A 10,842-nucleotide genomic window follows, 5' to 3' on the forward strand; every position below is an offset into this window, starting at 1 on the left:
CACTCACTCAGAACACCTCAGAAAAACAACAGAACCATCACTCCTATCTCTACGGGGATTGCTGGGAGGGACTGAGGGCATTTTTGCCATGGCCCCGGACCCACTTTGGGGGTGCTGCCACCCCACAGAGGCGGGTCTGGGGCAGCCCCGAACCCCCATTCTAGCCAATGGAAAAAAAATTTTTCTTCAGAAATTCACCAATAATACTAGGAGCAACCCAACAATTGCCACCCCATCTTTTTGGCGCCTCTCTCTGGGCGCCCTAACACGTAACACCTAGTCAGTCCATCTTAATGCCTACCTACTACCACCACTCCTATCCAAGCAAGTAAGAGGAGGACACTCAGAGAGACAACACCCACTCTCTGATCTAACAAAAAGGCCACAGCTGTGCTGCCTGCCAGCACAGCAGCAGCAGCGGAGCAGCACACTAAGCACAAGAGCAGCACACACAGAGAAGAAGCAGGAGGCGGAGCAGCAGAGCAGCAGACCTGCTGCTCCGCATGATGGGTGACGTGATGCCCAAAGGAACCACCGCCTCACTCAGTGCCTGCCACTGACTAGGCCCGACAGACAGAAGCCAGCCAACCTGCTCTGCTCTGCTCTGATGCTCCCCATGGATGATGCACACACACCCTACATCTGCATCCCAATGACCAGACCAGACCAGACCAAGTGCGCAGAGTCAGCACAGGCCAGCAGCCACCAGCCCAGCAACAACAACAGCTACTACTGCTACCACCACAGCCAGTGTTGCCGCTACAATAACATTCCCAGTCCAGTCACGCGCGCCACAGCCTGAGCCTAGCACACAGCCAACAGCTGCTGCCAGCCAGTGCCTGGCAAGCCCAGCCAACATGAGGAGGAGAGAGCTAACAAGTAGACGGCGCACGCACATCACCAACCCATCACGACGGCGCAACTGCAAGGGGAGAGGGCACAATTACAGGCAGGAGGAGGAGGAGGAGGAGGAGGAGGCGGGCGAGGCAATCCTAGCACAGATTTGAAAGTTTAAAATCCACCAGGACATCTTCTAGAATCTAGACTTCTGTTTTTTCTACCACCAGCTGTAGTGTCTAGTTAGTCAGTGTGCTGTGCAGCTGAGCTGAGCTGAGCTGAGCTGCATGTGAGGAAGGGTGACTGTAGCTAGTTCTTTAGTTTCAGCAGACTGAGCATTGAGCATGGGCAGTGGCCTTGGGAAGCAACACAATTACACGACACTCACCTGCTGCTGCTGGTTCTAGAAGTTGCCTCTTCTCGTCTTCACCTCTTCGTGTGTGTGTGTGTGTGTGTGTGCAGTGAGTGCATGCCTTTTGCCTTGCTGGAAAGAAATGCTTCTCTGGTCCACCACCACATATCTGCTCAAGGACACAGAGGCCCAAGGCAGAGGTGGTGGCACCAGTGTGAGTGCATGTGTGCTGGTGGTGTTTGCCACCACAGGTGTTTTGTGTGTGTATGTGTGCGCTGCTAGCTAGGAGGGGGGAGGGAGGCAGGGAGGGAGGCTGGGAGGCAGGGGGGAGGAAAGGGGAGGGGGAGAGGGATGTAGAGGGGATTGAAGGGGGGAGGGTCCGGCTCAGAGTTGGTCAGCCACATATTTGTGCACACACGTGCTCACGTGTGTGCTTCGGTGGGAGAGACCAGACTCTCATCATCTGCCAGACCGGGGTTGGGGGCAGTTGAGGCGGTGGTGGGCTGGAAGGGAGGGAGGATGGAAGGTGGTGAAGAGGAAGGGGAGAGGATGAGAGGGGAAGGATGGAGGGAGTTGGAGGGGGGAGGAAAAAAACATGTAGACAGACACACACCACACTACACACAGAAAGCATCCACACACAGAGACAGTGCTAGGCATCCATTCACACAGACAGACAGACAGACAGACACACAACAGGAAGAGACAGACTGAGCCTGCACCACACACACACACACACACAGACCCAATTCCCCCCCTGCACAGTTATCAATCAATATGTTGTGTTGGCAGCCAGTTCATTGCTATTCTGATGGTTTTGGGTTTTTTGCCATCAGCCAACATCAACAGTGACCACAATCAAGATGAACATAAGATGATAATAATTCATTCGTTTCATTTCAAAAAATCACCCAATCATTTTCTCCATGTAAACCAAGCCCCCCACACATGATTTCTGGTGACATTTTCAATAAAATCAATTCATTTGGCATTCATCATTTTGTTCTCCCTTTGTCACCTTTTTTTCTTTCTTTTGCATAATTTTGAGGCTTGATTTTGACATGGGGTTTTTAAAGAAAAAATTATTTACATGTTTATTTACATACAGTATTTACATATCTACACTGCATTTTTGAACGTATACCCGCCGCTGCCGCTAAGTCTAGTACTCCGTGGGCTGTGCTACTTTGGGGGGGTGTGCCGTGCCCACGCCAGGTCCCCAAATGCTGACAGGTGGATAGATAAAGGGCCTGTGCTGGTCAGCATTGGGTTTCTTTTTAGGTGGGCGTGGGCATTGTAAACATCTGGCCAGTCGCAGCACTACAACTACTACTACAACTGCATCTCTGTGTGGGCACACTACACGCTGCGACTGGCTGGCACGGCTCAGCATCTGTCACGTCAGCTCAGCTAGAGGTGGAAGGGGGGAGGGTAGGGATAAGCAGAGGTCGAGCCAGGCAGGTGACCAACCATGGGGCAACCCACGGTAATCACTCGCCCGTCTCAAACTCAAGCTTGGGGTAGCCCAACAAGGGGAGGTTCACCTTAAGGAAGACCAGCTGCTCCACCAGACCAGGGTCCAAGCGGGAGCGAGAGGGTGTCACCACGTCCCCGGCACGTGAAAACACCCGCTCGCTCTGGACACTGGTTGGGGGGCAGGAGAGGAGGCGCACAGCCACCACCGCCAGGTCCGGCCAGACTTGGCGGCGGCTCGCCCAGAACTGTGCGCAGTCCACGCCGTCTCCCTCCACAGGCTCCTCCAAGTACTGCGCAACGCATTGCTCAGCACTGGAGGGGGGCCTGGCAGGTCGAGCCTCCCGCATACCAGGCATGGCGCCATAGCAGAACCGCTGAAACCACTGGGCGGATCTCGAGTCGGTAGCAAATGGCTGCTGCGATGGCGCCGCCTGGGATGCCGCGCTGCTGGACTGGGAAGAGGGAGGGGAAGGGGAAGCTGACGCCGGCTGGCCGCCCATGCTGCTGCTGGGTGCGGGTTGGGCCGCGAGGGCTGCCCCCGCACCACTACCAACACCCTGGTCTCTGCGGGCCCTAGCGGCCTCCTCCTCCCTAACCTTCTCGACCAGGATGCCCTTCCACCTGGGCAAGTCGTCGGCACTCACGGCATTGCCCTTGAGGGCTGGGTGACAGAGACAAGCGAGGACATACTCCTCCCTGTCTCCCAGCACATCAACGAGCCGCTTGTCAACCCCAGACCTCAGCCTCCCAGCCAGAGCACGACCCTCTGGCGTGGTCAGAGAGATATGGAGTCCACCCATCAGCTTCTCGAGACCAACAGCTGTGGGCAGCGCCTGGCTCAAGGGAGTGGTGTCGCCACACAAGCCCTTCGTGGCAAGCTGGAAGGGCTCGAGTGCCGACACCGCCTCGGACATCTGCTTCCACTCTGCGTTCGAGAAGTCGCAGACATCCAAGGACTCGTCCCTCGCCAGGGCGACAAGGGCTCTCTCCTGCTCCAACAGGCGCTGGAACAGGAGGAAGGTGGAGTTCCACCGCGTCTCCACATCCGTAGGGATGAGATGGCGAGGAAGGCCAAGGTCATCCTGCTTCTGGCGAAGCAGTCTCCTGGACTTCTCGCTGCGGTGGAAGTGGGCGGCCAGCTTGCGGGACTTATCCACAAGCGTGGCCGTGGCAGCAACAGCACCTGCGATGGGGCGGGCCCCCTTCTCCTGGGACGCCCTCAGCTCCTTAAGGCCAAGGGCGTCCCTGACGGTCAGATGGAGCGTGTGTGCCATACACCGTATGTTCACACAGTCCATGACTGTCTCGACAGCGGCGGTAACGTTGGCTCCATTGTCGGTGACAATGAAGCCGCGGGAGAGGTGTGGACACCCGCCAATCCACTCCTCTATCTGGCGGTCGAGTACGGCCGCCACCTCCTCCGCGGTGTGCCTCGTGTCCATCGTCTCCACGTGCAGGACGGCCCACCTGTGCCGTAGTGCATCGGGAGCCGCGCCGGACCCGGAAGCATCGCCCGCGGAGGTCCCCTCACTCTCCGGTCCCCACCAGTGGGCAGTGAGGGCCAGGAAAGAAGCGTGCATCCCACTGACACTGGTCCAGAGGTCAGTCGTGAAATGCACGCTTGTCCCGGCCGGAGCTGCACGCAGCTCGGCCGACACGAGCTCCCTGCACCGGCGGTACAGGGAGGGGACCACGTTCCGGCTGAACGTCGTCCTTGAGGGGATGACGTATTCGGGAGCCAGGTATTGGAGAATACGGCGGAAGCCGTTGTTCTCGACCACCTGAAACGGCTGGTCATCGGTGGAAATCATCTCCCCTATGAGGCGGGTGAGGTGATGATGGTCCACGCGAACAATACGCTGGCTGCCCGAGGACTGCGTCCACCGCTGGACGGGCAGTGTAGCCTGCCTGCTGGCTGGCACACTGCCGCTGCCCGCCCTAGTGGCAGATGCACAAGGCGCACTAGCGCTGCCAGCCTGTCCCCTGAGACCTGGGTGGTGACGCTCTAGGTGTCTCCACATAGGCGTCGTACCCAGGTGCGCAGGGTCCCTTCCACGGCTGACAAGCATCCTGCAGTGGACACAGCGGGCGTGGAATGGGTCATCTTGAGGAACCTCAAAATGCACCCATGCACCACTGCCCTTGGCCTCCTGCGCCCTGGGCGCCGTCCTAGGCCGTTTCTCGCAGGGTGGCTGCAGTCCTAGGGGGGGGGCGGCCGCCGCTGCCTGCCCACTGCTGCCACCCAACCCGCCCCTTCCGCCCTCCACAGCGGAGGAAGGGCCCGGCTGAACTGGCATCGGAGAGGCAGGCCTCTCCTCCACCACCTCGCCAGACCGCTCCCCACCAGAGTGTCGGGCTTCACGAGGGGGGGCCCCACTGAGCGGCGAAAGGATAGGGGGAAGGGGCCCCAGAGGGAGGGAGAACCTGGCTGCATCGCTGCCAGCCGCACGGTCCTCACCGCCCTCTACCTGCTCTTCCAACTCCACAGTCTCCTCCACCTCAACAACTGGCGGTAGCTCAGCAGCACCTGGTGCCGCCGGCGAGGAGGGACCCGCCACAGCCCTAACAGTGCCTCTGCCTCTGCCGCGATTGGCGGCAGCAGGCGTGGGGAACTGAATCCTGCGCACCAAAGATGGGGCCGGAGCAAAGAATTCTCCAATGGGGAGAACTGGGGTGTCCTCAGGCTCCCCGCGTCCTCTCCCTCCCCGTGCCGCAGGCGCACCCCGCACCTGGCCTCTCCCACCTCTGCCTGCCAGCCTTGAGCGAGCCCTGCCCGCCACACGGCGCTCAGACATGCTGCTAGGTCAGAAGGAGGGAGACTTTAGGAGGAAGGCCAGACAGGGTCAAAAAAATAATTTGGAGGGGCTTAGGGGCCAAAAAAAAGGCAGCTGATTTGGAGGCGGCGGGGGGGAAGTTTGTTTTGAAAAAAGGAAGCCAATGGGGGGGAAAGGAAGACTTTTTGATATGGGGGGGGAAGCCAATCGAAGTGAGGGGGAGGGTGTCCTTTTTGAATTTGGGAGTCAACCACCAAGCCAATTGGGGAGATGGGTCTGGGAGGGGTTTTTTTTAGAAAAATAGGGGGTTAAAGGGTGGAACCCCGGTGTGGGAGGGTGGCACGGGCAGTTGGGTGGAGTAGTTGTGGTGTGGGTGGCAAGTTTTTAGCTTTTTGGGGGGGGGGGAGTGGATGGGGGGAGGGCACAGCACCTACCGGGGGTGGGGGAGGGATGCAGTCAACGCTTGGGAACCTGCAGATCAAAGGAGGAAACCCTTATTTAGTGAACTGGAACACAAAGTGTGGGTTCTGGGGGGTGGTTCAAACTCAATGCAGCCTATTTAGTGACTCTAAATTGCACACAACCAAAACCAGAACCCAGTCACACCAACACAGAGGTTGAACCCACCCACTCTGTGACTCTGCCTGCCCAATGCCATGGCAAGCAAGCAGCAGCAAACACTTGATGGCAGCCTCATGGATTGAACATCATGATCATCATCATGCGTGTGTATTGGCCCAGCATGTAGTGGCAGCATCAGAGCCCAGCCAGGACCCCACTCAGACTGCCCCAGAGGCAAGGAAGCACTCTGGCATGGCATGGGCCCAGCAGTGGCAGCATCGCATCAGAACCCTGGACCCCACTCAGACTGCCCCAGAGGCAAGGAAGCACTCTGGAAGGCACCTGTTCAAAAACCACCTGCAAGACGCATGCAATGCAACGCAACACACAGCAGCAATTTCTTTACTGGGCATGGGCATGAAGACACAAGTTTTACAACAGTACATCTCCTCTCCAAGGTTCCCTCCCTCCTCCCCACACCCAAATGCATTTCAGAATAGGGGTGTCCCTATTTAAAACCGCCAGCTAGGGAGAGAAAGGGGCAACAAAAGGTGCACAATCGCACACGCACTAACCCCTCTTCTTCCGGTCCTTCTCCTGCCGCTCACTGCTGGTCACGGATTCGCCGCCGCCAGCCAGCCACCCTGGGCTGAGACACAGCAGGGCGGCCGCACGAGGCACACAGGCAACCGGGGTAGTTCAACAACGATGGAGGGGCAGAAGTGAGGAGACAACACTGTTTGTGTCGCTCAACTCACCCCCAAGCAGAGACAAAATCAACCAAAAACTATAAAAAGAAAAAAAAACCGATGGCAGCCGCCAGGTGGGTAGGCTACTGTGTGTGGCTGCAGCTGTGGGAGAGGAGGTGGAAAGTGAAGGGGAGCAGAGAGAGAAAAGACTAAGAGAGAGAGAAAAGAGAGGGGGGGCAGGGACAAAGAGAAAGAGAGGAGAGAGAGAGAAAAGAAAGAGAGAGAGAGGAGAAAGAGAGATGATAGAGAGAAAGAGGAGAGAGGAGAAGCGCAGCGCAGCAGGGAGGGGGGATTCAGGTGTGGGGGGAGGACACAGCAGTAGCAGCGGTCCAAAGAGGTGGGGGGAGCAGAGAGGGTGTGTGTGGTTGGGGCTAGTGTGTGGCAGGGGGCCTGGGGTAAGTGGAGAGAGTCGGGGGCAAGGAGGAAAAGAGGTGGGGTGGGGGGAGCAGAGAGGGTGTGTGTGGTTGGGGCTAGTGTGTGGCAGGGGGCCTGGGGTAAGTGGAGAGAGTCGGGGGCAAGGAGGAAAAGAGGTGGGGTGGGGGGAGCAGAGAGGGTGTGTGTGGTTGGGGCTAGTGTGTGGCAGGGGGCCTGGGGTAAGTGGAGAGAGTCGGGGGCAAGGAGAAAAAGAGGTGGGGTGGGGGGAGCAGAGAGGGTGTGTGTGGTTGGGGGCTAGTGTGTGGTAGGGGGCCTGGGGTAAGTGGAGAGAGTCAGGGGCAAGGAGGAAAAGAGGTGGGGTGGGGGGAGCAGAGAGGGTGTGTGTGGTTGGGGGCTAGTGTGTGGCAGGGGGCCTGGGGTAAGTGGAGAGAGTCGGGGGCAAGGAGGAAAAGAGGTGGGGTGGGGGGAGCAGAGAGGGTGTGTGTGGTTGGGGGCTAGTGTGTGGCAGGGGGCCTGGGGTAAGTGGAGAGAGTCGGGGGCAAGGAGGAAAAGAGGTGGGGTGGGGGAGCAGAGAGGGTGTGTGTGGTTGGGGCTAGTGTGTGGCAGGGGGCCTGGGGTGAGTGGAGAGAGTCGGGGGCAAGGAGGAAAAGAGGTGGGGTGGGGGGAGCAGAGAGGGTGTGTGTGGTTGGGGGCTAGTCTGTGGCAGGGGGCCTGGGGTAAAAAAAAAAAACAACACCTGGGAACAATGGGCAGAAAGTCTGGGGGGGGGGGGAGAGGAACCAACAACAACCAGCAGGGAGGAATGGGACACACACACAGCAAAACCAGAACCAAAAGAAGCTAATTGATTTCACACAAAAACCCAAAGTAACTAAGACAGGACTCAACAGGCAGCAGCAGCAGCACCAGGGAGGATGGGGAACAACACTCAGTCTGGGTGGGAGGGGGCAGGCAGGGCAGGAGTGGAGGAGGAGGTGGCAGTGGGGGGAGTGGGTTTCTGGAGGGGAGGGAGGGGGGAAGCTAGGAGCAGGACCACAGGGGAACAATCAAATTTGAATCCAAACAATCTATACACAAAGTAAAAAAAAGGAAACCAAAGGGCAGCCAGAAAGTCTCAGGGCGGGGGGGGGGGGTTTACAACTACCAGGGGGAGGGACTGGGGGAGTGGGTGACACACACAGGGAGCAAAACCAAAACCAGAACCTAATTCCACAAAGAAATCCAAAGAATGCAAGGCTCAACAGGCAGCAGCACAGGAGGGAAACAATCTTATCTGGGTGGGAGGGAGGGAGGGAGGGGGGAAGCTAGGAGCAGGGCCAGAGGGGAACAAATTAACAATCAAAATCAGAACACAAGGAATCAAATTGCAGCAATAATATAAACTAAATCCTCAGAAACACAACTCAGACAGGCAGCCAGCAATAACAATAGCTATTAATTAAAAACCAAAATCAGCAAATATATAAATTTACACAGAAGCAATAATTGAATGCAACTCAAAAAGTGGAACAAAAGTCAGGCAAGGCACAAAAACAGGAAAGCAATGCAGAAGAGGGGGGTGGGGGGGGGGAAGGAGGGAAAGCCAAAACTTTGGAAGAAGGGTTGAGAGAGAAAGGGTGAAGAGAACAGAAAACACACAACAGGAAAAGTTGGAAAAAGTTGAGGGGAAAGTATTAAAGAGGTTTGGACAGAGACAGACAGAGGGCAGATGGACAAGGTGGCACACAACAACACACACAGAGAGCAGAGAGACAGACACACACTAATGTGACACACAGTCAGCAGGGACTCACAGCAGACACCAGCAGCAAAAGAGCAAGCAAGGTCTCAGAGATGATCCCACAACTGCAGCCAAGAGAAGTTTCCAGAGAAGAGGCTTGGGTTTATATAGGTTTGAAATTCCCTCCTTTGGGAGCCCCCACCTTTGCACTCCCCCACGGCCAACAGGGTGCCAGCTCTCAACAGTGCAACAGCCAAGCAGCCTACCAGACCAAAGGACTCATTCTGGCCAATCAAAGGATCAATAGCGCAGCCAATACAATGCCTGAAAATAGCATCACAAAATGGATGCTAGGAGCAAAAGTTTCAGGAATGAGCCACAAAATGGAGGACACACTTCAAACTTTAAAGGGACACTCCAGAGACTCAATTGAACTCCCGAACCGGTTCGGGAAACCCGAGCCGGTTCGGAGCCGAACCGACTCGGATTCGGTCCGGATCGGTCCCAGAAGGGCCCGATTCGGTCCGGGATCGAACCGCCGGATCCGGACCGGTTCGGGACGAACCGATCCGGATCCGGACCGAACCGCACATCACTAGAGCAGATGCAATGGAGGTGGAAAAAAACATTTCTTTGCCGCCCCCCCCCCCACCACGGAGTAGTCCCTAAAATGGGCTCTAGCCCGTGTTTGGTCAGATTTGTCACGACTCTTCCTCCAGCGTCATTCCATCCGTCGCCGGAGTTGTTTCATCGCCCTAAGCTCCGAGGAAAACCAAGGAGCCGAATGGGCTCCACCAAGCTGGACAGGGCGTTTAGGAGCAACTATGTCAACAGCCTGGGATATATCTTTCTGTATACTAAAAAGAATTATTGCTAGTAACAACAATTCAGATAGAAGGAGCTGTACTGCTTCTGGAAAAAGGATCTAGTTTGGGTTCCGGAAAAGATGGGCCAACTACCGCAAAGCCTCTCTACAAACTTAGATGTAAACCTGGAGCATAAATGGTGGCATTAGAAAAGGGCTTCCAGTCAGTATATTTTATTTATTTTTACATGTATATCCTACTCTTCCTCCAAATAGCCCAGAGCAGTGTACATGGTTATGTTTATTCTCACAACCACTCAATGAGGTAAAGTAGGCTGAGAGATAAGTGAGTGGCCCCAAGTCACTCAGTTTAATGGCTGGATGGGATTTGAACTTGAGTTGGCTCTAGTCCAGCACTCTAGCCACTACACCATGCTGGATCAATCCTGTGGATTTTTACTTATAAGTAAGCCCTGCTTAATTCAAGGGAATTACTCCCTGTGCATAAAATTGCAGACTTTAAGAATGTGTGACAGGACATAGTAAAAGAGGCTGTTCCAAAGTATGCAAAGCTCACATGGCTTATCCTGGTTTTTAAAATGGTTTTAATATACCCACTCCATGAAAACTAAAGGGTATTAATATTTCAGATGCAGAAAATGGTAGCTTGGCAATTGACAAGGGCAAGCTATTCGGAAGAAATCTCTTATTTATACTTACCTGGCAGGGGAGACACCTTGATCATGAAGGAGGATTTCCCAGGGTGAGGCTCATCCATTGCACTGTGAGTGTGCTGACCCCTGCGATTTCCCCAAATGCAGGAAACTCAACTGCATAATTTGTGGTAGGGACTGCATTCGCGCTTTCCCCTGCCCCCCCCCCAATGGTTTGCCTCCCGACAAGTTGAGAGTTGCATACATTGGATTATCTTCCTTTATCCTCACAACAGCCCTGTCGGGTAAGTTGGACTGTGACCTAGTGACTTGCCCAAGGTTACCGAGTGAGCTTCATAGGAACATAGGAAGCCACCCTATACCAAGTCAGACCTTTGGCCGATTTAGCTCAGTATTGTCTACACTGACTGGCAGGGGTTCTCCAGGGTTTCAGGCAGGACTCTTTCCCAGTCCTACCTGGGGATGACAGGGATAAAAATTTGGACCTCCTGCATGCAAAACTGATGCTCTGTCATTGAG

At 55.6% G+C, this 10,842-nt stretch overlaps 1 non-coding gene across 1 annotated transcript; it reads left to right on the forward strand.

Annotated features, from left to right (window-relative positions):
• Window positions 1-10,361: 10,361 nt before the first annotated feature.
• LOC128328625 (U1 spliceosomal RNA) lies at window positions 10,362-10,521 on the forward strand. The gene has a single exon (XR_008309342.1). It is a non-coding gene; the product is annotated as a U1 spliceosomal RNA (small nuclear RNA).
• The last annotated feature ends 321 nt before the right edge of the window (window positions 10,522-10,842 follow it).

The sequence above is a fragment of the Hemicordylus capensis genome, chromosome 5, assembly GCF_027244095.1.
Source record: "Hemicordylus capensis ecotype Gifberg chromosome 5, rHemCap1.1.pri, whole genome shotgun sequence".
In the NCBI taxonomy this organism is placed as follows: domain Eukaryota; kingdom Metazoa; phylum Chordata; class Lepidosauria; order Squamata; family Cordylidae; genus Hemicordylus; species Hemicordylus capensis.